The sequence below is a fragment of the Ambystoma mexicanum genome, chromosome 9 (genome assembly GCF_040938575.1).
Source record: "Ambystoma mexicanum isolate Mex_15411 chromosome 9, UKY_AmexF1_1, whole genome shotgun sequence".
Classification (NCBI taxonomy): Eukaryota; Metazoa; Chordata; class Amphibia; order Caudata; family Ambystomatidae; genus Ambystoma; species Ambystoma mexicanum.
Genome location: NC_090931.1, coordinates 60,511,490 through 60,534,735, shown reverse-complemented (window position 1 = coordinate 60,534,735; position 23,246 = coordinate 60,511,490).

Below are 23,246 nucleotides of genomic sequence, written 5' to 3'. Positions count from 1 at the left end.
AGGTAAAGGCTAGCTTGTATTGGTCCTCCCTACTGAAAAGCAGGGTCCAGTACCCATTGGTCAGGTCAATGGCAGTGTATTCCTTTGACCCCTGGATCGCGGCCAGCCCCATGTCAATGTAGGGGAGAGGCCATCGGGACATATGGACCCGTTTATTTAGCTCCCTCAGGTCGGCAGAGTCTCCACTGGCCATTCGGTTTTAAAATCCCCAGCACCGGATTATTAAATGTGCTGTGGACTGGACGAATTATCCCACGAGACTCAATGTTTTTCATTATTTCCGTCAGGGACTCCATGGATGTGAGAGGCAAGCGGTATTGCTTCACAAATACTGGAGTCATTCCAGGGTCCGTGGGAATTGTTGTTGTATGGATTTCGGTGCGACCACAGTCATACAAGTCCACCGCAAAGAGATCTTGAAAATCTAAGAACACCTATTTCAACTTTTGCTCCGGAGTCTCACAGGCATCATCTAGGCTGACTCGTTCTTCAACCATTTGCCTGAAGCCTGGAAAAACTTCCGGTTTTGATATCTCAGCGGCCTCCTCCAGCTGGTTGGAGAGGTCCCTGGTTAGAGTATTTACCTGGACAGAGGGTTTCAGGTAGGCGAGGCTGTCATTGTGGACCTGGAAGATCACCTCATCCTGCCTGATGTCACAAGTCACCTCTTCCTTACCGTAAGGGCAGGAAGAGTACACCAGGAAATTCAACCCTTGCCGGGTGAAGATCCTGTCTGGTGGTAAGTCAGTGTCAATATCACTGTCAAAACAGTCATTGAGGATTGGTCCTATCGGTTAATTACCTAGATCCATGGCAAAATGTGGGTCATCAACCGCCATTCCAATAATGGTGCCTGTGCAAGAGTGATACTTCTAATCAATATTGGAATGGTGTTGGGTTTAACACCAACCCATGCTGTTGGAGATGGGCACTGAGGTGTACATATGCGTCAGGATTTTGCAGTTTCTGTCCGTTTTTAATTCTTAATTCAAGTGGGAATAGTCGTGTTCGTCCTGGGATGGTGACCTCTCTAATTTGAACTTCAACTGCATACGGCAGCAAATGGGCTGACCGAAATGCTTTTTCTGAATCATCAAAGTCCATGGGATTAACCGCTAGTCGGAAGCAGGCTTTGTAATTTATCAGATCCAAATGAATGGCAAAACGATTGAGAATGTCACTGCCTAAATAGAATGCAGCAGGGACATCTCGCACGACCCAACAATTATGTACTATGCTTTTGTTTCCTATAGAGATTTTGAGCATACACCTGCTAGGCAGAAGATGTTTGGAATTGGGAGTTTCCAGGCCCATTTCCCACTTATCGATCAGTTTAAATGTGGGGATGGCTGGATCTTTTGGGAGCTTTCGGAACATGGCTTCGCTGATGAAGCTCTTACCATTATTCACACACACTCGGGTGAGAACAGGTTCCTTCCCCTCATTAACTGAATAGGGATGAATAACTTTTCTCTAATTTTCTGAATGTCAGCTTAACCTTGAGCTGGTTTCTCATCACTTTTGACTATGGAATTGGGATTTTCAGATTGTGAATTGGTATAAAATGTCAAGGTTAATTTTCAGGAATGGAGAGAAGTTCCCATTACCAATTTGTTGTCCTACAGCAATTACTATCACGTCAGGTATTTGATTGTTCTGGAAATGAAACTCAATATGATCAGGTTTTTGTTCAACCATGTGGCATGTACCATTTAAACTAACATAGTTGACACTCTGTTTCAATTCTATTGGCGGGTTAGTCTGAGTCCAGAGGACCTTGTTCACACAGTCTATTAGGGGGGAACAACCTGCGCAAGATGTCATCCCTAGTAGACAGGGTAGGCCCTCTGGAGTCACGACTATGACCGGGTGTTTCACTTTGTGTCGCCAAATTTTTATTTCCAAATTCGCAGTCCCCTTGACAGGAACTTCATTCCCATCGAAGTTCTGGAGTTGTCCAGGAAGTGGAGTGAGAGGGATCTGGTAACTCTCCCCCCTTCCTGAATTTAACTGATCAAAAGCACTTTTTGACAGAAGTGTGGCTTGGGATCCAGTGTCCACCAGCGCTGAAAATGTACATTGCCCTTGCACCTGGACCGGGGCATAAAATCTACCCTCCTTCTCCTCAAGGGGGCAAAGATAATGTGCATTTTGGGCAAGCTGGGTGGTCAATTTCCTTATTTTTGACTCCGACACAGGGTTAGTTTGGACATAATTCTGTGTGGGAGTTTGGGGATCTGCATTCGGATATTTGGGGAGTTTCAGGCTCTCCTTTTCCTGATTCTGGGCTACCCCCTGCCCCTTTTTGGAGGCAGTCAACAGAATTGGTTTGTGAGGTTTGGGATCCCTCTGTTACTGTCACGCACTCATTATCCCAGAATGCACTTACTAGGCTCCCGATGCATCAGAGCACGCCCACCCATAGTTCTCACTCCCTCCCAGGGCAGCAGTGGGGACACATGTTTTTGGCTCCACTGCAAACCAGCTCACGCACCCAAAGGGATCGAATGCCTCTTCGTTCCTTCGGACGGCTGCAGCCACTTCTACGCTGGCAACTACCTTGGCGCTTGTCTACACGTCTGCCAGGGCGCCGCGTTGCTATGGTTCCACAGTCCATTACACGTCACGTATTTATTTGTATTTGTATTTTATTTACTTATAAAGCACACCAGGCCCAAGGGCATCCGGGCGCATAACTTAGGTTACATAACAGCGGGCATGATAGGAATGATAATATACAGGGATGTGAACAGAAACAATTACATGTAAAAAGCGCATAACATAAATGATAAAAATACAGAGATGAGAGCAGAAACATTACAGTTATACAGACAAGGAATACAATTGCAATAAGCTACATGCTAGATTGTCAAGCAGAAATATGTACAATTAAGTGTAGGATCAAAGGATTTCCATAATATTAGTCAACGTAGACATGTTAATGCGAGAAAGCAGTGGTTATGGCTAGGGGGAGTTACTGCAAGATAATGGGGGTCATTACGAGGTTGGAGGTAAGGGATTACCGGCACCGGTAAGGGTGCCGATAATCCCGTACCTCCGTATTCCGAGTTCCCTCTGCGGGTCCTTCCTTACCTCCTGCTTTTAGCAGGAGTTAAGTACGGGACCCGCAAAGGTACCTCGGAGGTAATTACGGTACCGTAATTTACGGTGCCGTAATTACCTCCTTCCCCATTCCCATTGAGCCCTATGGGGCAGAAATGGGAATGGGGAAGGGCAAAAGGTGAATGGGGAATTAGCGGTCCCTCCAACCCTGGAATGGACCGGTAATTACTCCATTCACCATGCCGGATTTGGGACGGTTTCGGAGGCAACCATGGAGCTAATTACTCCATGGTTAGCTCCAAACCCGGAATGAGGCCCAATGTCTTTGGCAATAATCCAAGCTTTGGCTTTCCTCTTAAAGACATGAAAAGAGGGTTCAACCCTCATAAGGGTAGGAAGTGTATTCCATAGTTTTGCAGCAAGTACAGGGAAACTGGTCCCACCTGCTCCTTGTAGGTTGAAGCAAGGTATGGAGAGAGAATTGGCTTGGGATGATCTGAGCAGTCTGTTGGGCATGTGCAAGGCAAATCTGCAAGCCAGGTAGTTAGGTGCTTTGTTGGCAAGGCATTTATGCGTCATGGCAAGTGTTTTGAGAGTAACTCTTTGCGCTACTGATAACTAATGAAGGCTCCGCCTGGTGTCAGAGATGTGAATGTTTCTAGGGATGTTGAATGCGCCTCTAATGGCGTTGTTTTGGATAATTTGAAGTTTGTTAAGATTGCATTGGTTTGTGCCTAAATAGAGGGCGTTACAATAATCAATTTTGGACATGACCAAAGTCCTGGCTAGTGTAGTGCAATTGGCTGGTGTGATAAAGGGTCGGCAGGCTGTAATGAGCTTACAGGTGTAAGGAATCAGCGATTACGTGTCGTGAATACCATGGCAACCCTATAAACAGCCACGATTTGCGCATTCTAAGCTTCTTAGCTGTTGTCTTTGCGGCGTTTGGCGTTTCGTTGTTGGTTCTTGTCCTGTTCTTTGGATTCCCACCTCGGACTACGTTTCATGGACTGCCTCTTTTCCTAGCCCTTTCTGCAACGTTGTTATATGGTCATCTGATTCCTCAGGCTACGTCGACAATGGCTCCTGCTCCTCGGACTGCTCCGGATCTCGTTTTGGTACCATGCTCGGATTGATTGCCCGGCTACCAAACTTGTTTCACATACTTTGGACTTCTTGTCAACTTAGCAGACCTTCCGCCTTTTGGGCAAAGGATTGGCCCCCTTTTGTCCTTTCATCTCAGGTGCTTCCAGGGCTTTTCAGCTTTGCTTTGTGCCGCTGCTACGGACATTTCTCGCTGCTGCCTTCCAATCCTGAGGGTACAGGATAAACCAATTGGGGGGATCCTGAGTAACTTTCCTGCTCTTCCTGGGTTTTTTCCGGGTCCTCGGCCCCCTCTCACTTCGGTAGGTGTCATATTTTTCATTATAGTTGTTGTGGTCTGTTAACAAGTGACTGTTGTGTGTGGTTACCTAATTGCCTGTTTCCTCTGCAGCCGCTCAAGGGGTTCCGGTGTTCCTCTCCTGCCACCTGTGGCCTAAATAACTGAACAGGGAGTGTTTACTATCTCCCTGTTCGGTGCTTGGGGACGGAGTTTTCCTAATCCTCACGACTCTTGATTCCTGACAGTTACTATTGGGTTTCCTGGATGCTCATTCTGGGGTTCAAGGATGGGCGATTCTGCCTCCGTCCCCACATCCACCCAGTCCTCATTTAGATCTCTTGGGACCCATTTTTCTTTGGGAGGAGTTCCCCCGTCCCTGAAGGAGAAGATCTTTTTCCCAGAATCCTCTAAAGATTCTCCGCCTTCAAATTGGAGGACACTAACTTCCTCCACAAAATGGGCCTTTTTGAGTTCTTTATTTCTCCTACCCACCCTCTGTTCCTTGGGTTGCAGATTTTCGGGGGCAGGAAATTTTTGTTCTGGTTCTTGGGTGTCCAGGGGCTTTTCACGAGTAAGGAAGGAAGATTCCTCTAGGGCTTTACATCCCATTCCCCCCGTGCCTCCTCTGGAACCGGTGAGTTGTCAGGGTTCCCGCCCTGTCATTGTTATGGGGTACCAGACCCTTGATTTGTGGGGTTCTGAGCCGCCATGTTTATCTGAGGGTTCTGTTGAGCACTCAACATGCGACCCAGATCCTGGGTAAGGTTTGGACTTGGAGCTCCAGTTGGGACACCCGTTCCCGGCTGGTACGGGGGTCTCTGGTCAACCCTAGGTGGATCACGGGAAGGGTAACTATCCCTTCTCCCATTGTACCCTGAATACGGCAAATTTTGGTAACCCTCCAACCTTGGCCTCTCCTCTCCCAGATTGGGTTGTCTGGGTTCCTGAAATCGGGGAATGAAAGGAGGGTTGTCCTGCAGGTTGGGGTTTTATGAGTATCGGGGGAAGAAACTTAACCCAGCATTTGGGGAATGACTGCCCTTCTGAGCGAAATTAGGAGGGAAGTTTCCCGGGGCAGTACTTAACTGATTGGATCCCCCTTGGGCTGGGGGAGTCCATACATACCCCAGGATTTGTCGGTTGCCCTTGTATCGGGGACTGATATAATCAGAGGCGTTAGGGGTCCCATTACCGGGATGACCTCCCTGACTGCCACCTGTTTGTGATTGGCCTGAAGGCCTTCTGGGTCTTTGATTTTGCTGATTTGGTGTGGGTTCATTTTTAGGCCCCCATCTCTAGATCTAAAATGGGGGCAACCTTCACCTCCGCCATTTTAGCAGCAGCAGGGGTGTTGGCTGGTTTGGGGTTTTTGGCCAGATTTTTATTTTCTGCAGGTTTTCGGACCTCATAAATGCGGGTCGCCTGCTCTATGACTCAGTCCAGAGATCTTTTCTCGTGGTAGTCCCTCACCAACTGGGTCATAATATACTTGGGGAGTGCATGAAAGAAGGTGGTTACAAACTCCCTGCTATCCGTGCGCACCCCCCTAGTGGTTTGTGCAAAGGCGCATTTGAGCTCCTGCACAAATTCTCATGGGGCCTGATCTTCCCCGCACTGCAGATTGTAGGCCACTTTGCGAGCCTCCTGGGGGTTTCTGTGGGCGCAAAAGTGTTTCAAGATGGGCACCCTGTAGGTGGACCATCTTGCATGGTTCTGGTCCTCCAGTCAAGCAAAGAAACTGGAGTACTCAGGGGAGAATGTCCATTTTACATACTCTATGCAATTCTGGTTGTCTTTCATATGAAAAGTGTCCCTCATCTGCTCATAGAGTTCCAAGTGTTCCCAAACAGAATATTTTGCATTTTTATGGTATAGGGTTATGACACTCCTAAGGGACTTAATCTGCCTAATAGGGTCTTTTGTCACAACTCTCTTGAGTTTGTTTGCTTTCTTTGGCTTAGTCACCCGAGTCCACTCGCCCTCAGAGGCGCTACTACTTCAGGTCCCCTCGTGATCATCTAGGCTCTCCCGGATTCTGCGAGCTTGAGAGGGGCTTGCAGAATGGAGGGGCCTAGTTTCTCTATTCCTGTGGTGCTCAGGAGAGTAGTCTTCTGACTCCTCCCTGCTCCCAGGTTTGGCAGAGTATCCCCCACTGCCCCAATTGGGTAGAGGTCTTCAGGATGCTCTTATTGGGTCTCATTTCATTGGGTTTTTCATCAAATTGGACCATCTGGTCCCTTGTTTGTTTTATTACTTGTATTGCGCACCAGACCAGAGTGTATCAGGGCGCAAAGCATAAGAAAGTTTACAGCTTAGTTGCATAACAAAGTGGTACAGTACATAAGATTGTATAAGATGTAGAAACATAACATACAATGGCAATAACAGAGAGTAACAAGTAATTACATACAATACATAAGTGCAGAGTCGTAGATGTCAAATACAGTATACAGTAGTGGTCAAAATAGGTGACCGATAACAGCATAATTGGCATAGGTGCACGATGTCGGGAACAGGCCTAGTAGTCTGAGTCTTTGAGCCATTTTATTAAGTTTTGGCGGAACCTAGGGTAAGATTGGTCTGCTCTTAATGTAGGGGGCAAGGAGTTCCAGACTTGGGCAGCCTTAACCAGGAAGTTATTGCCCCCGACGTTTGAGAGCTTGAATCTTGGGACTAGGAGACAGTTGTTATTGGATAGTCTGGTGGTTCTGTTAGAGACATTCCTGATAAGTCTTTGTGTCAAGTAACAAGGTGCCGCGTTATTCAGGCATTTGTATGTAAGTGACAACTTTTAGTTTAATTTTGTCTTGTGTCGAAAGCCAATTATTAGCTCTTCTTGTGTCAGATATATGATCTCTCCTCGCAATAACCAATGCTGCTCTGAGGGCTTTGTTCTGGAGGAGTTGGATTTTCTTGATAGTTTGTTTGTTAGCCCCTATGCATAGCACCTTGCAATAGTCTAATTTAGACAAGATGAGTGCCCTAGCCAAGGTAATACAAATGTTATTAGCCAGGAAGGGTTTACCTGCTCTAATCAATTTACAGGTATATGCCGTGGCCGATGCCATGGCACTGACCTGCATGTTGAGGGAGAGGGTGGAGTCCAGGTAGAAACCCAGAGTTTTCACCTCCTTTGCAACGGTGATACTATTCTTGTTGATGTTAAAGGCAGAGTATTTGGGACTCCGATTTTTGAGGGATGAGGTCGTGCCCAGGATAATGATCTCAGTCTTATCATCATTCAGGCATAGTCCGTGGGTAGCAATCCATGCCTGGATGATGAGTTACACCCTATTCACCAAGGCCAAATCCTTTTCATAATCACCAGTAAGTGGTAGGAGGATCCGAGTATCATCTGCATAGTTAGTGTAGGTGATACCAAGATGATCCAGATCATCGAAAAGGGGCTTTGTGAAGATATTATATAGGGTAGGTGAGACACATGATCCCTGCGGCACTCCACAGGTGATAGGGACAGGGTTTGCAGCTGCAGTAGGAGAGAAGGCTCTCATGGTCCGATTACTAAGAAAGGATTGTATCCAGGTTATGGCTTCTTTTGAAAAGTGGGGAGCAGTGTCCAAATGACTGCATAGGACCCCGTGGTCCACGAGGTTGAATGCAGCCGATACGTCCAGGAGGAGGAGGAGGGCTGATTTCCCTTTATCCCTAAGTTCTTCAATCTGGGCCTTAAGATCTATTAAAGCTGTTTCCGTCCCATGCTGGGGTCGGAAACTAGATTGACGTGGTCCTAGTAAGAGGTTAGATTCCAAATGTTTTTTAATTTGTGAGTAGGCGATTTTATCAATAATTTTCAAGAGGAAAGGCACTGTAGTAATCAGGCGATAATTTGTAGGTATAGCCGGGTCAAGGGTCTGTTTCTTAAGTAATGGGATTACCCAAGATTCTTTGTGGTTGGAGGGATAATACCTGATGAGAAAGAGGCATTAATACGTTTTGTAATGAAAGGGGCGAGGTCTCTAGCTGCATCCTTTATGAGTTGTCCAGGGCATTGATCGCCCTGGCAGTTAGAGGGTTTCAGCGATGGAATAATTTTTTCGGTTTCAATTATGGTAACTTTGGAGAAATTAAAGCAGAGCGATTCTGCAGTGTTGTTGGGAGGGACGTGGTTGATAGTAGTAGTGGAAGTGTTACTTAGAGAGGCTCTTTTTTGGCAATTTTAGATTGTAAAGTAGTGATTTTATTTGCTAGTGCTTGCTGTATATTATTACACCAGAGTTCATCTTTTATACAGTTGTCCGGCACTGGGATGGGGGTTTCAAGCTCTTTCAGAATGACAAAGCTCTTTCATGCTGGATTTGGCTTGTGAAATTCTAGAATTATAAGTTTCACGTTTAGCTAGAAGTATTTCACTTTTGTAGAGGGCCGTTGTAGTCTTAAGGTTCATCTTATTTTCCTCAGATGGTAGAGCTCTCCAGCTAGTTTCACAGAGTCGTTTTTAGCACGTAATGTTTTCAACTGTGGTATGTACCATGAGATGAGGTGGGACATCATTTGGTTATATTCCTTGACCAAAGCGTCCGGCCCTAGGTTTTCAGGGAGTGCATTGAGAGTAGGGAGAATAAGCGGGAGTAAATTGTCATAGGTAATGTTCTTTTTGTTCCTTGTCGGAATGGATGGGGCTAGAGAAATAGACATGGATGTAGGTTTATCAGTCTTTAATGAGAAGGATACTAGGTGGTGGTCTGTCCAGATCTGAGGAGATATGGACGATATTAAGGCATTGCAGTTGTAATCTGCTACCCAGTCAAGTGTTCTTCCTGTATTGTGCATAGGAAGAAGCACTGTCTGAGTCAGGCCTAGTTCAGTTAAAGTATTGGCCACTCTAGTGGCAGATGGATCGTTAGGATCATTGAATCCTAAATTTATGTCGCAGAGGAGTAGGCCTTGAGAAGAGTTTTTTAGGTTGTTGGAAAGGATGTTAGATATATCTTCCTCGAATGTTCCGATGTGGCCTGGAGTTCTGTATACGATTTGATAGGTTGTTTATAACGCACATAATACCCAGAGGTTTCTAAGCGCGGACCCGGGGATTGAACCTGTGGTGATCCGTGTCATCTTGCTTCCATGGCGAGCATGTTGCCCCTGAGCTATCCTCCCGAGACTATATCAGATGGATTGTAAGAGTCTGGGTGTTTTTAATAGTGAGATTAGATGTGAGATGCTCACATGATTTAATGTTAAGGGGGGGGCGCTAGTCTAAAAGGGAGATTAGATTTAGCAATGAGGGCAATGCCTCCTCCGCGTGCTTCATTTCTGTTGGATCTTAAAATAGTGTATCCATTAGGGATAGCCTGCAGCGGCATGTAGTCAAGATCCGGTGATCGCCAAAAAGTTGAGATGGTCTGACTGGATAATGTCAGATATCTCTGATGCGTGTGCGACCAGCGGACAAGCGTTTACTAGGGCACCCTTAAGGTTTGGAATGGGGGCAGCTAAAGTTGGTGAGGCTTTGGTTCTTTGAGTCTTAGAAGAGATGTGGTTGAATGACACATATGCATGCAAAGATTTGTGTGGGCATTTTTCTTTGTATTTGGGAGTTTCAGAGTATACGTTCTTATTCCTTCCGTTTGGGATGGTAAGAGTTCTAGCTAGAGGTTCAAATAGTTTGGTTAACCTTGCGCGGAGTCTTTCATTTCTGGTAGTAGTGTTACAAGGTTGGGATTGGTATCTTTAAAGGTTGCTGAAGTACCCAGGTAGATTTATCTGACAATTGACTGTGAGTCAAGTTAATATTATGAGTAAAGGCCATTCTAAAGAAGGGAGTGGTTTAGTAGGTGGGAGCTAGGAAGGTTAAGTGTATATAAGCTATAGCAGTTAATATAATAGAGGAGAGCAGAAGGCTCCTTAATGTACGCATTTTAGGTCTGGGAACAAGAAGTGTGGTAGTCCAAGGGACTCAGAAGTTAGGGATTACTGTAGCTGAGTTTTGAGTAAGCGGTGGGAGCTAAGCAGTAGTTGGACTAAGCTAATCAGTAGAGACTGAGCGGTAGTCAGTCCTTCCTCTTTCATAATTATATAATGTTGCATGGATTCAAGTCTACACATAATGGACATATTCACAGTTATACAAGGTAGGCTGGTTCAGTTCTACTTTGGATGAGCTGGTTCTAAATAGTACTGGGAAGGCTTGACCAGATACATGCAGAAGTAGGCTGATTCAAATCTGCGCACGATAGGCAGATAACAAAATGTATAGAACATACTAGTACAGATATGTGCATCATAAATCACGTTTGACTCAGGTTGAGCTAATTTAAGTCATTACACAGAAGCTGAGCTATAGCTTCACGGAATTGGCAAAGTACTGTGTTGTGGTTGATGCGGGGCTGTGGTGTACTGTATGCACAACCAAGCGTAAGTTTCCTAGCAATATAGGTAGGTGACTATGAGAGGACACAGGACAGTCTACTCAAGGACTATGCGTGAGATCAACAATAGTAGAGCACGCGCCGCAGAAGAGGGGTACAGGCAAAATTAATAGAGTTTCGATTTATTCAGCAGAGTTGGAAGTAATATTTCTGTGGATCTAATTCCCTGACCCTCCCCTCATAGGAGACTTCCTTGTCAGAGACATGAGCCTTAATGTTTGGGTATCTATACAGGGACGCCCATCCATCACTTTCTGTAAGCCTCATGGCTTCCGGCTCACGTGAACCGGCAGCCATGAAGTCAGCAGTGCACAAAGTGTTAAATGGGTTTGAGTCCCTTAGTACAGAGGTCCTTATGCTATAATCAGGGGTTGCCCTGTCCCTCTCTACCTGTTCAGGGTCCCTCCAGTTAGGATTAAATCTAGCACCCTCTTTCTCCAACCTCGCTAGTTTCTCCTTTTCAGCCCCTGCTTCTTGATAATAAGCAAAGATCTGAGTATTTTGTTCATCTATCAAGGCTTTACTGGCCTCTCTGACCTGCTCTTGTGCTGCCACTTGTTTGTGGAGCCCATCATTCTTTTCACAGAGGGCCTCATTGTCTCTCTGCGCTTCCTGTATGGTTTGGGAATAATGAGACAATTTCTGTTGCAGGAGACTCGCCTCCTGAGTTTTTGCATCTTTGGTCTGGGTGTTCTCTTGCAGAGCACCTTCTACCCGTCTGGCGTGCTCCAGTAGAGTCCCATACTCTGTTTTGAGTTCATTGAGTTTCTGGAGGGCTAACTCACTTCCCTGGAACTGTTTTTAATTTGCTTACTCCCTGCCTAGGGCGTCTTTCTCCTGATTTAGGGTGTCCCTCTGTTGAGCCTGTTCATCCCTTTGTTTCTTGATGGTATTGGATTTCTGGCACTCTTCATCAAATTCTGCTTGAGAGTGGTGGTCTCTCATAATTAATTTATTATTTTCCTCTTTCAATTTTTCGACCTGGTCTTGCAACATGGTTATTTGTCCTGAACAGGCCCCGTTAAAGGTTAATTGTTGAGTCAGCTTCTGTTGACTCTCTTCTAGGGAGCCAACCTTTTCCTGACACTCTAGTCTTGATGCGTCTAATTGGGCCTCTTTATCTGCATTATTTTGCTGTTCGAGAGCCAAATCTTCTTTTAATTTTATGATATAATTTCCAGATTCTACCTCCAACTCTCGGCTCTTCTGTAATTTTTCTGCTCAATCTAGCTCAATCTGGATTTTATTTAACAGTTCAACTTGATTCTGCGCAAGAGTCGTGTTTTCCTCAGTGATTCTGGGAATTTTGATTTGCCCATCTTTAATTTTTGGGGTCATATATAATTCACTCACAGCTAGGTGTAATAGGCCACTGCCCTGCCACGTGTCCAGGTTCATGGCAGTGACCTGTTGTGTTATTTATTGTAGCCAGGCTTTTTCATCCTGTCCTGGCCACTCACCTCTGACAAATAGCTTGTGCAAGAGGTGCTCCCTAGCCATATTGATTTTTACTACGGTCATTTTGGACATGTTCTTTCTTTATTAATGTATTTATTTGTATAAGGGTAACCTGAATTCTGTTGCTTTTCTGTTTATTTTGGGGTTGATTTTAGTTTTCTAAACACAGGCCTGGTACTTACAGTATTTGTTTTTGGTAGGCGCTTGTACAGTGTAACCCAGTGTTCCAACCACACAAAGTAGCACTACCTTGTAGGTTGGTCTGCTGTGTTAGACTGCACGGGTGGTAACCAAACTCAATCCCTGACTCGAGCCCCCAAATATGTTAAGGATTTCAATCAGCCGACACACACCTTGGTCTCGGCCTAGTATGCAGCACACAACCAAAATGCTTATCTTTTTATATTGATTCAATATTGAGATGGTACACCACTCATATCACACCCCCTTTTCAAATACCCCGGGTCACAATGGACCATGAACCAGGCTGGTTGGTAAAATGCAATATTTATTTATTTATTTTAACATTCAAAAGAAATCATACCCTTTTTAATATGGGGCAGGAATCACCAATGGGGTGATAATTACAATGAGAATGTGAGCAATGCACTGGGTTTAACTTTCTAGTGGAACATATACACAGCACAGCAGAATAGGAGAACCTTTTGATTTAGGACAGATAACACCGAAGTTAGAATCTCCACCTGCAATGTTCCCTCAACCCTCAAATAATTGAATTCTGAAGTGATAGAAAGACACAGCAGGTAATCAGGAATAATGGGCAAGAATCAGAATCCAAATCTGACCTTCCCTCGCCAAATAAGACAGAAAAACGGGTTTTAAACCCCTTGCAATGTTATGAAATGGCACTCGGAAATGGACAAATAAATAATGAATGTGTGTTAAAAACCTTGAAGCAAATATAATTCCTCACTAAAGCAACAATGCAAAGACACTAATAATCACAAAGAATGGATTAGCAAAATCATACAGTCCGAAATTGAGCGGAAAGTTTAAAACAGATTGCAGCAAAATGACACGTTGGAAACTTTGCACTTTTGCAATTCCCGCCTTAAATTACTCAAACGGTTATTAATATAAACGGGTGAAATACACTGAATAGGACTAATGGCTTAGTATTACACAAGGCAGAATTACTTAGGAGATGGCGCTAGCACTAGAAATCAAGGGCAAGGTTGCAAGAATGATTCTGACAGTTTGAACAAGCTATCAGGATAAGGATAGGATGACTTAGAGAGTGGGATAAGGACAAAGGCAAGACTATTCACTATGGATTTCTACGGGGTGGTGAAATACTCACAGTCCACTTTTAATTTGGGATTTGGACAGTCAACGGTTCTGGTCACTACATGGTAGGTCGCCTGGCAAACTGCGGGGCAGTTCTGGTCACCGGATGGCACTTCTGGACTGGCAATTCTGGTCACTGGATACTAAGGGTCAGCTGGATGGCAGGAGGACAGGATGCAGTTAGTGATATCAAGATTCTTCCCAAAAACACCACAGCTTTCCCCTTTGGTTATTTGGGGATTTTACTGGGTTTTCAGAATTGAGGTCTTTCTGGAACAGGATCAGCAATTCTTGGGTTTTGCAGTGGGCCCTGGAGGATGGTCAGTAATGCTTTGGCCTTGTAGTTGGGATCTGGAATCTGGATGGGTGGAACTGGAACGCAGCACAGGAACGTCAGGAAGAGTGGCTGTCATAGGTTCTAGTCAGCGAATCATATTTATAATTGATAGTGACATCATCCAAGTATATGACTGAGGCAGGCTTAACTAAACACGACTAACAACGGGATTGGACAAGGGTGATAGTGTCCGCCTTGCTCTCAGCTGGTTGGATTTCAGGAAAATGATGTCAGATTTATGATGTGAGTTTTACAGTGTCCAAAAACCTCCCACAGTTACTTTAACTAAAATCCTATTTTGCCACAAACATACATTTATACAATTGCAATCTCTTAGCAAATTATATACACAGGTTACATATTTTGTGCAGCACATTGCAGTCCAAACCTCCAATCCGTGAGACCTTGTTTCGCCCTTCCACCAGTTTTTCACGCTTTTCAATGGTATTTATATTACTCAAAATTCTATAACTTTATACATGGGTGTGGATTATTGTAAGGGATGCATGTACAAAAATTAGCATTTGCAACATGGATGCTTTTCTTGTAATCCGCCATACTTGGCCATTTCTGGCCCCACGGTGTCAATGAATTCTACCAAGTCTTAAAAGAAAGCCCAAAAATTCACTTTTACTCTGCGAAAATTCTACATTATTACAAAGTCTTGCTGCTGAGATAAAAGTCTTTAAAGTTTATTTATGAAATTGTCTTTGGAAACACATGGCAGTCCTTTGTCACTGGACCACTTTTTTTTCTTCCTTCAACTGCAACCAACTGTCATTTCCTTCAAAGCAAGGTGGGGGTTTCTCAGCTTGATTGAAGGTTTTATTGCCCCTTCACACTTCAAACTCCCTTGCCCTGGGAGATCCATTGTCAGAGGGCTCCCCTAGACTAGAATCTTTCCCACCCAGCAATTATCATTTAGGTGTTAGTATCTGCTGAGAGTTTATGGTGTGGCTCCCTTCCTTAGGGGGAAGCTTTTAGCTCTGGCATCTGGAATAACTGGTTTTTGAGAGCTTACAAATTCAGCCCATGTGTTTTAAAATCTTTATTTTCTTATTTTGGGTCCTGAATTAAAACAAACCTGTGGAATAAAATAGCCTCTGTGTGTATCATCACCAACACACAACCCCTTTACATTGCTAAATAAGGCAAGCTTTCATTCACCAATTTCCTTTTTTTAAACAGGCCATTTTTTTTTCCTTCAGTGTGCAAAGGCCCATTTTTGCATGTGTGGTGAAAAGCTAGCATTTCTTTCTTTAAATTCGATTTGGCAGCTCCATCAGATTCCCACACTGCCTTTGAAGCCAAAGTCATTTTCTTGAAAGCAGGAGTTTTTTCTGAAGCACAGATATATTGAAACTGACCTGGCTCAGACAGTTAAATTCTCTTTGAACTGCTTAGTTTTGGATACCTTTGGAAATAAACGCATGTTCCCTTGCGAGTAAAAGTGGAGTTCCTTATCAATTTCTGTCAGAATTGGTTTGACAGGGCCTGACATTCAGAAATCAGACCTGCTTTTACTGCGGCACAATGAAATATCCTGGGCATAGCAGGGCCTTTTTAATCACAGTAGTTTAAGAAAGAACAGATGGAATTAGCGTCAAAGTAGCATTTTTAATCATTTTGAAGGGGAATTTTGGGTTTTCAGCAAAGCAGTGCTGCCTTTTCACTTTATTCCATTTATATGTTTCAGAACACACTGGCACGCTCCTTCAGTGTGTCCAGTTGTTCCATCCTGCCTGAAGTGTGCTTGGCAGGACAGTGCAGCTGTGATAATAAGGCACACAGGCGGTGTTTTAAAAAAGAAAATGTTGTCTTTATTGGACTCACAAAACAAAGACAGGAAAATATTGTCCAAAATAAATCAAAGTGGTTCAACAGAAGGATTCTTCCTATTATTCTTCTGTTTCATGCCGTTTTTCTTTTCCAGGTTCTTTACAGGGGATGCAGTAAGGACCTCTGGATAACGTCTCCTTTTAGTCCTCGTACGCCCATAAGCCTCCCGCAGCTCCTGTCTCCACATCTGGTTGGCTCTGCAACAAAACTGAGAATGAACCGACATACCTTTCATTGACTCTGCTTTATATACACATAGCTTCATTAGCCAATCAGGACCTGTTTTGCTTCCCTGGTTATAAATACCCCTCCAAGCCCCGCCCCCTTCCTCCTGGGACGACGCTGAGGAGAATGCGGTCCGGTTTCGTTCCCCACAATCTGCCGCCCCCAACTCCCCAGCTGGGACCCAGAAATGTAGTTAAGTGTGCTTATTTTTATGTGTCCCGTTGTGGCTGCCGGCCCCGTGTATTTTCATTGGTGTGTAATTCGCCGTGCTCCCGTTCCCAGGTACACTGTCACTTTCACAAAGCAGCGGGGCTGCCGAATCGTAACGCAGCGTTTCTGCCGTCCCGTCACCATGTTTCGGTTCGGTCTGCTTGCTGTGACCTGGTCAGCGGCTCTCCATGCGGACTCCTCTGCTCTGGTTGTTCTCTGCCTCATTTCCTGATGTTTCCTTAACTTTACCTCCCGTGGACGTTTCCTCATATGTCAACATATTAATTGAACGGGGCTCTGGTTTCATTTCCACGTCGCTGCCCCACCACACGCCAAGTTTGTGTGTATCTGCTTGCTCTAATTTATCTGTCCCTGGGGTTATTGTTGGTGGGGTTATTGTTGGGTTTTCTGCCCCTGGGGTTATTGTTGGGTTTTCTCTGGATATCCCATTTTTTAAAGAGAGGTAATTGGCTCCTTGTGTTTTCTTCCGGACCGTTACAGCAGCCATCTTTTTGTTGCTGCAAAATGCAGTTTTGAGGCCCTGTTGCTCACAGGAGCCAGCGCAGCCATATTGCTGTTTCTTGCGCAAATGCAGCTTGGTGATGTGGGGAAATGCTGTTGAGTGGGTCAATATATCCAAAATAGGGGAATCCTTCAGGTTTGCGTTTCAATTTCATAGACACAAAGAAGCATTTAAGGCATGGCCACACTCATTTGTGAGAGAGTCCTATACGATAGCACTGCTGGAATTCTTAGTGAACTCTCTGAATTGTAGGCGCTTAGTAGCTACAATCTATGCCATGTACTTGAATGACATCCCTCGGGCAGAAATTAATAGCAGATCGAAATGGGAAATTGATAGAGGCGAAGAACTGGGGGACGCAAGTTTGAAATCTATGTGTGTTCATACGAAGAAAGTGGCAATTAACTCCTGCTTTAAGCTAATCCAGCTCAAAATGCTCCATCTGGCATACGTAGCACCTGTGGTCCAGGCAAAGTTTGATAGCAACTGTGATGGAAAATGTTATAGGTGTAAAAGCAATAATGCAGATTTCATACATGTTATGTGGAGCTGCCCGCAATTGGTCACCTTCTGGACCCAGGTGGTGGCAGCAATGGAAAATATGATTATGTTAAGCTGTGCGTCTCTGGAGCGCTGCGTACCTGGGTTTTCAGTTGCTGGTCTCACTGGTGACGCCAGACTGGTAGTTTCCAAACCGAATGTGGATAACGCAACGCTAGGAAGCGACCCCGACCCAACCCTAATGGAACAGGGATGGATTGGAATCACCTCCCAACGCCACTGGCTCACCTCCCTGTGGATTACAGTGGCGTCGGGACAGTGCAAGCACTGACAGGGAGGTGACTAGGTTGAGCTGGTGCGGTCCGGTAGAAAGCCACAACTGGAGGACGAGAGGTCTTCAGCACGATCCACCAAGGCAGTTGATAATCCGGAGGGCTGGCACCCAGAGCCAAAGTGACAAGAAGTTCAAGGCAAACAAGGAGGTCAGGAAGAGAGAATGGACCCAGGAACAGGGAGACCCAAGGAGAGGGAGAAGGCCAATATGGGAATCCCCCCCCCAACCTCCTAAGAGCCACGGAGCCAAGGGAGCTAATCCCAAAGGAATTGGACCCAGGGAAGGGAGAGGAACTGGCGGGTAGCAGGAGTAAGGCAGCCCGTAGTCGGGACAACGAAACAGGAACCAAGGAGCAGGGACCTGATGCGAGGCACCAAGCGACGGTAAGTGGGGACAAACCGCGTTAAGACACAAGCAGTAGAGGGCTGGACGCTATTTACAGCGTCCAGCACGAAAGCGAGGCGTGGACCGCTAGCGGGACAGCGCATGCGCGATGGCCGAGCGGGCACCGGAACGAGGCTTGGAACACAAGCTTGCCTGCCCGTTCCTGGTTACCCGCGGGGCGCGCGCACGCAAGCGAGCGCCGACCCGCTGCCCACAGCCACGCTTCCCAAGCTGGTAACAGGGGTAGAACCGCCACGTCCGGGAACGGGTGCGGCGAGAAGGCCAGGTAAGTGTCCTAACAGATTAATAGAAAAGTTCTGTTAAATATCCCATGTTGTATGTGTCGTGATCCAATGAAGGCAACCAAAGTACCCCCTTGGATAGTACTGTTCGCTTTCAGACTTGCAGCTGCTGAACAGTAGACCGTAGCTAGTGAAACCTTCCCCCAAGAGCGCAGTCTGCAGTACAGAAAAAGCACCTGACAGACCAGGCGCTTGGGTGAAAAGTCAGGACCAGCAACAGAGCTAAGGAAAAAAGACACATTTCAATGAAATTCTGTTATATCAACAAGTCCCTGTTGCACCTCCCTCAGCAACCCCACTCTTACCTGCTGTGATTAGAGTGAAGGCAAAGGACCTACATTGAGTTAAGAGGTGATGAAGAAAGCAGGTGATACTGTTCAGATTGATTCCAGGAAAAAAACGTCCAGCTTTACTAACCCGAACGGCACGAGGGCGCAACTTATGTCCAGGAAAAGCACAATCCAAAATGCAACAGGAGAGCGTCCTAATGATAACCTTCCTTATCAGCAAAGCATCCATAAAAAGAACCCTTCCAAATCAGCAAAGCGTCCCAAAGTGAATATGCACAGTAAATCCCTCCAAAAGCAGCAGAGTGTTACAAAGTAAACATAAACAGGCAGCAAAGTGTCCCAAAGCAATTCCACCTAAATGAGTGAAGCACAAGTGACCCAAAAATTACCCAAAAAACATGCAGGAGTCATTTAGGACGTAGGGTGTCCCGTGGAGGTGTAAGCCAGTTACATGAATCGTGTTTGCAGTCTGCGGCCAATACAGTAACACTGTATTCCGCGGAGAGAGCCTGGTTCAACATGCTGTGGTTGCGCACGGAATCACACAGGGGTGTGTGCCAACACGCAGCGGTCGGGTTTGAAGCAGGACGGGGAGTCCGGGGAACGCGGTATCCGATGAGGGGCAACGCAGGAGCCGAGTCGGATGGCCAGCCAGGGGTCCGGTAACAGGAGATGAAGCACGAGGGGAGGAGAAAGGCGCCGGGACACAGTAACAGGACAATTCCGAAGTACGTAGCCAGAGAACAATCCAAAAATCAGAAAACCAGGAGTTCAAGTAGTATCAGGAAGCGCGACTCAACACGATGACAAGTCCAACGGTTAAGGAGCACTAGAGCAGCGTTTCTCCACTGCTAATATAGCCGTACCACGGGGAAATCGAGGGGAACGCTGCGTGTGAGTCACGTGACCGCCCTGCACTCGGGGAAGCCGGGAAATTAAGTTTTTCTGACATTGGCGTTGTGATAGATGCCACGGCAGTCTCCATGTCTTCCGAGAAGCAAAGCGGAGTGAAGGTGAAATGACTCGGGTCACAACAGTATGTTTGGGTGGATGCCAGGTGGTTTAGGGAGTAGGAAGAAATTTCTGTCTAGCTGTATGCTACTGACAAAACGTTGTATACTTATGCTTTCGGCGAGCCCCAAAGCTCCAACACTGTCTAAATGGTTAAGGGACCTGGCTTGGTGTTATGACTTGGAGCAGGAGTACCCTAGGACTATACCTTCGGGCTCCCGACCTTCAAATATTTGGGACCCAGTACGGATGATGCGGTCTTCAAGGGAGGAGGTGGTTTGAAGAGAGTGTACCATACTACGGGGGAAATGCTCAGAACATGTATGTTATATTGCTGTGGTGGCTTCGGGGATGCTGGGGAAAGCGTTTGTATTTGGCTTGGGAGGGTGTGAGACACGGGTGAGTCTTTACATATGGACTAAATGCTTGAAAGCCGACTCTGCTGTTGGGTCCTCATTCTCTATGTTATTTTAAAACTTTATTTATTGATTTCCAACAGATAGAAAAAGTGAGACAGTTCAACAAATCCCCCCCCCCCAACTCCCCCCCTTCTGTAGAACACCCTCCAGTACCAGTTCGCTATAACAATTCCCAAACTCCCATACCCTCCCTTCCCATTCCCCAAACTCCCTGCCCCTAAATACCAAAACTCAGCCCTCCATCCCCACCCTCCCCCCCACAGCTCCCCCCCTTCCCACCCTCCCCCTCCCAAATAAGGCATCATCGTTCCTCCTCCCCCGGAACCGCAGTCGGACACCAGATTCTCTTAATCCCATAAACTCAGGGACAATCCACCCTTCATCTCTAGCCTCAAATTCCCCCCCTCATCATCACTCCTTCACCGCTGCCAGTCGTTCATGGCGGGCGCAAGTCATTATCCCTTGCCAGATCATTCAACAGCTGAGCACAATGTATCGTTATCTCCCCTACATCCCCCTCCCTCTTCTCATTCTCTATGTTAACATGCCAGTGCACTTGTTTACTATTTATTGTTGTGTACATGAACCTATTTAAATAAAGTTTTTTTAACAAGTTGAGCAAATTCCACAGGGTTTTCCTGGATACTGAGTCTAACGCAGTCCTCAGATCGAGGAATGCAGCATATAGTTTCATTCGCTTCAAAACAGTGTATTTCTGGATCAATATATGAAGCATAAAACAGTGATCTATGGTGCCTCTATTCTTTCTGAAGCCAGTCTGGAGTTCGCTTATGACATTGATTCTACCTGCCCATTCTTGAAGATACCTTAAAAACATTTTTACAAAGAGTTTACCTGCACTGTCAAGGAGAGATATCGGGCAATGTTTTGCTGGAAGGGTCCTCCCACTGTTTTTATACAAAGCAATTATTGGGGCGTTGCGCCATGATTCTTGGATTGCACCTTGCCTTAAGATTGCATTGGATAACCTGCACAAAACAGGGGCCCAAATACGCACCTCATCCTTAAACAGGTCCGCCGGGATAAGATCGGGCCCTGCTGCTTTATGTGAGAAACCAGATGGTGTTTCACACGCTAGTGCCCAGGGTCTCTCTCTCAGGTGGCCAGGGCACGGCCATCACCTTTGGATCCAGACCCTGGGGTTAGACCAGTGCAGGAGGATCACCTGAGTGAGGGGTCTTCTGGGAGTGGGGCACCTCCACCTCATGGGAAGACGTAATATCCCTCTCCCTGCAACACCTTTACCCCATTCTCCCCGGTAGGATATATAGGAACTCTAGCCTCCCTTTCCCTGTACAAACACTTCCATATGGGCCGCTGTGGGAGAAAACAGACTCACACCCGAGCAGTGTGCCTGACATGTCCCACTACTATGGTCAGGCAAGGTCAGGCAATTACTGGTAATCATTCACACCTGACTTCCATTAAGCTTCCCCACATACACGGATAAAAGGCAGAGCACAAGAGCACACTCTGTGCGAGGCAAAGCACATGAAGGAACAGCAGTTTCAAGACGGCAGCTGAACGAGGGAAGAAAGACGTCAAACCACGAAGGATTTGCAAGGAGGGAGATACCATTGTACCTTTCCGGCGGAAAGCCATTACTTTCTAGAAATCTTCAGATTAAAAAGCGTGAGGCCAGGAAACCAGTCTGAAGAATCCTGCATTGGGTGTTAGATACACGGGGCCCTCCTGCACGGCTGAACGAGTCAGGCAGAAGCAATAGCCGTCATGGTACCGTCCTTGGCGCCAAGATCAAAGAAAGCCAGGGAGTTGGGGAGACCGATGCAAGACCGGTCTGTGCTGAAGTGAAGATTGAAAGCAGCAACACTGTATGAAGAACGAAAAGATAGAGATTGGTAACGCATGTGATGAAAGACGCCAGGAAAGCCTAATGGCTGATGGATGTTTGAACTGTAGAATAGATACAATATTCGTGACAGAGTGGTCTGGCAGTGCGAGTGTGCTCAATCGAAGGTCTCTGTGGTATTCAACCAAGAAGTGGCAGAAGTGAAAGTAAAACCCTAAGAATGAGAAATGGAATGAATCAAAGTGGTCCTGCGACGGTTTAAGCAAAACCCATTGCACAATCGAAAGTCTTCAGTTTTTGATACAAAGGGGTCTGAGCCCGAACAAGGAAGATCCGTGGTTTGAGCCCGAACGAGGAAGACCAGTTGCACATTTGTAAATGTGAAAATCCTGATAAAGAAAGGAACTTTGGTGTTTGTTTGTTACATCAGGCCCTGTGCAATAAGAGACTGTCATTAGGAGAGAGACTTTGGCAGAAGGCGCTGATACCTGTGCTTTGAACTGTTTCCTCGTGGCCAAGAAGCCAGAGTCTGTGTGAAGCTCAAACATGCCGCCCTGTCCCGTGCTGAAAATGTGGGGCAGGAAAGCCAACTACTGAACTATCCTGTGTGAGAAACCTGAGTCTATGCTCCCAAGTAGACCTCAGGAATTCCTTATTAAGATGGCCAGGGAAGGGCTGGCGCTCTCAGATCCCAACCCTAGGGTGGACGAGTGAGAGAGGATCATTATGTTTAGGAAAATGCCCAAGGTGAGATGCAGTATCATATCGAAGAAAGGAATGAGATCTTTGAAGCTTTTATGGGCTGTACCAACGGAACCTCCTTTGCCAAACTCCAACAACCTCTCTGCCGATGGTAAATCTATTAGGAACCCAAATACTCCTGATCATTCTCCTCCATGTCCCTATGATTATTCTTTCCTGAACACCCAGTCTACTTTCAGAAAACACTATCATTCCCACAATCCCCCCTGTTCCTTTCACGACAATAATCCCTGTCAATCTCAGGTATTTCACAACCCCTTCCAAACTCACCCATTTAAGTTAACCAACCGTCCCAGTATGAGGGTTATAATTCCCTACAGCACCTTTTCCCCATCCTACCACATAGGACATTCAGAAACACCAGCCCCCCCCCCCCCTTTCCCAACATGAACACTTTTGCACACCACAGACAACGGACTAACACCCGAGCCGTGCACCTGACATGTTCCAATGCAAGGGTCAAGCTCAAGCAAAGTCAGGCAATGGACCAAAACCACACACACCTGATGGCCCTTTCCTTTCCCCACAGGGATAAAAGGTAGAGCACAAGAGCACAGGACGAGCAAGTCAGAGCGCACAAAGGGAGAGCTAACTCAGCATTGCAATTCAAGAGGAGGAGAAAGATGGCGCATATCGAGAGGGTGACAAGGAGAGAAGTGACCTTGCCCTTTCCGAC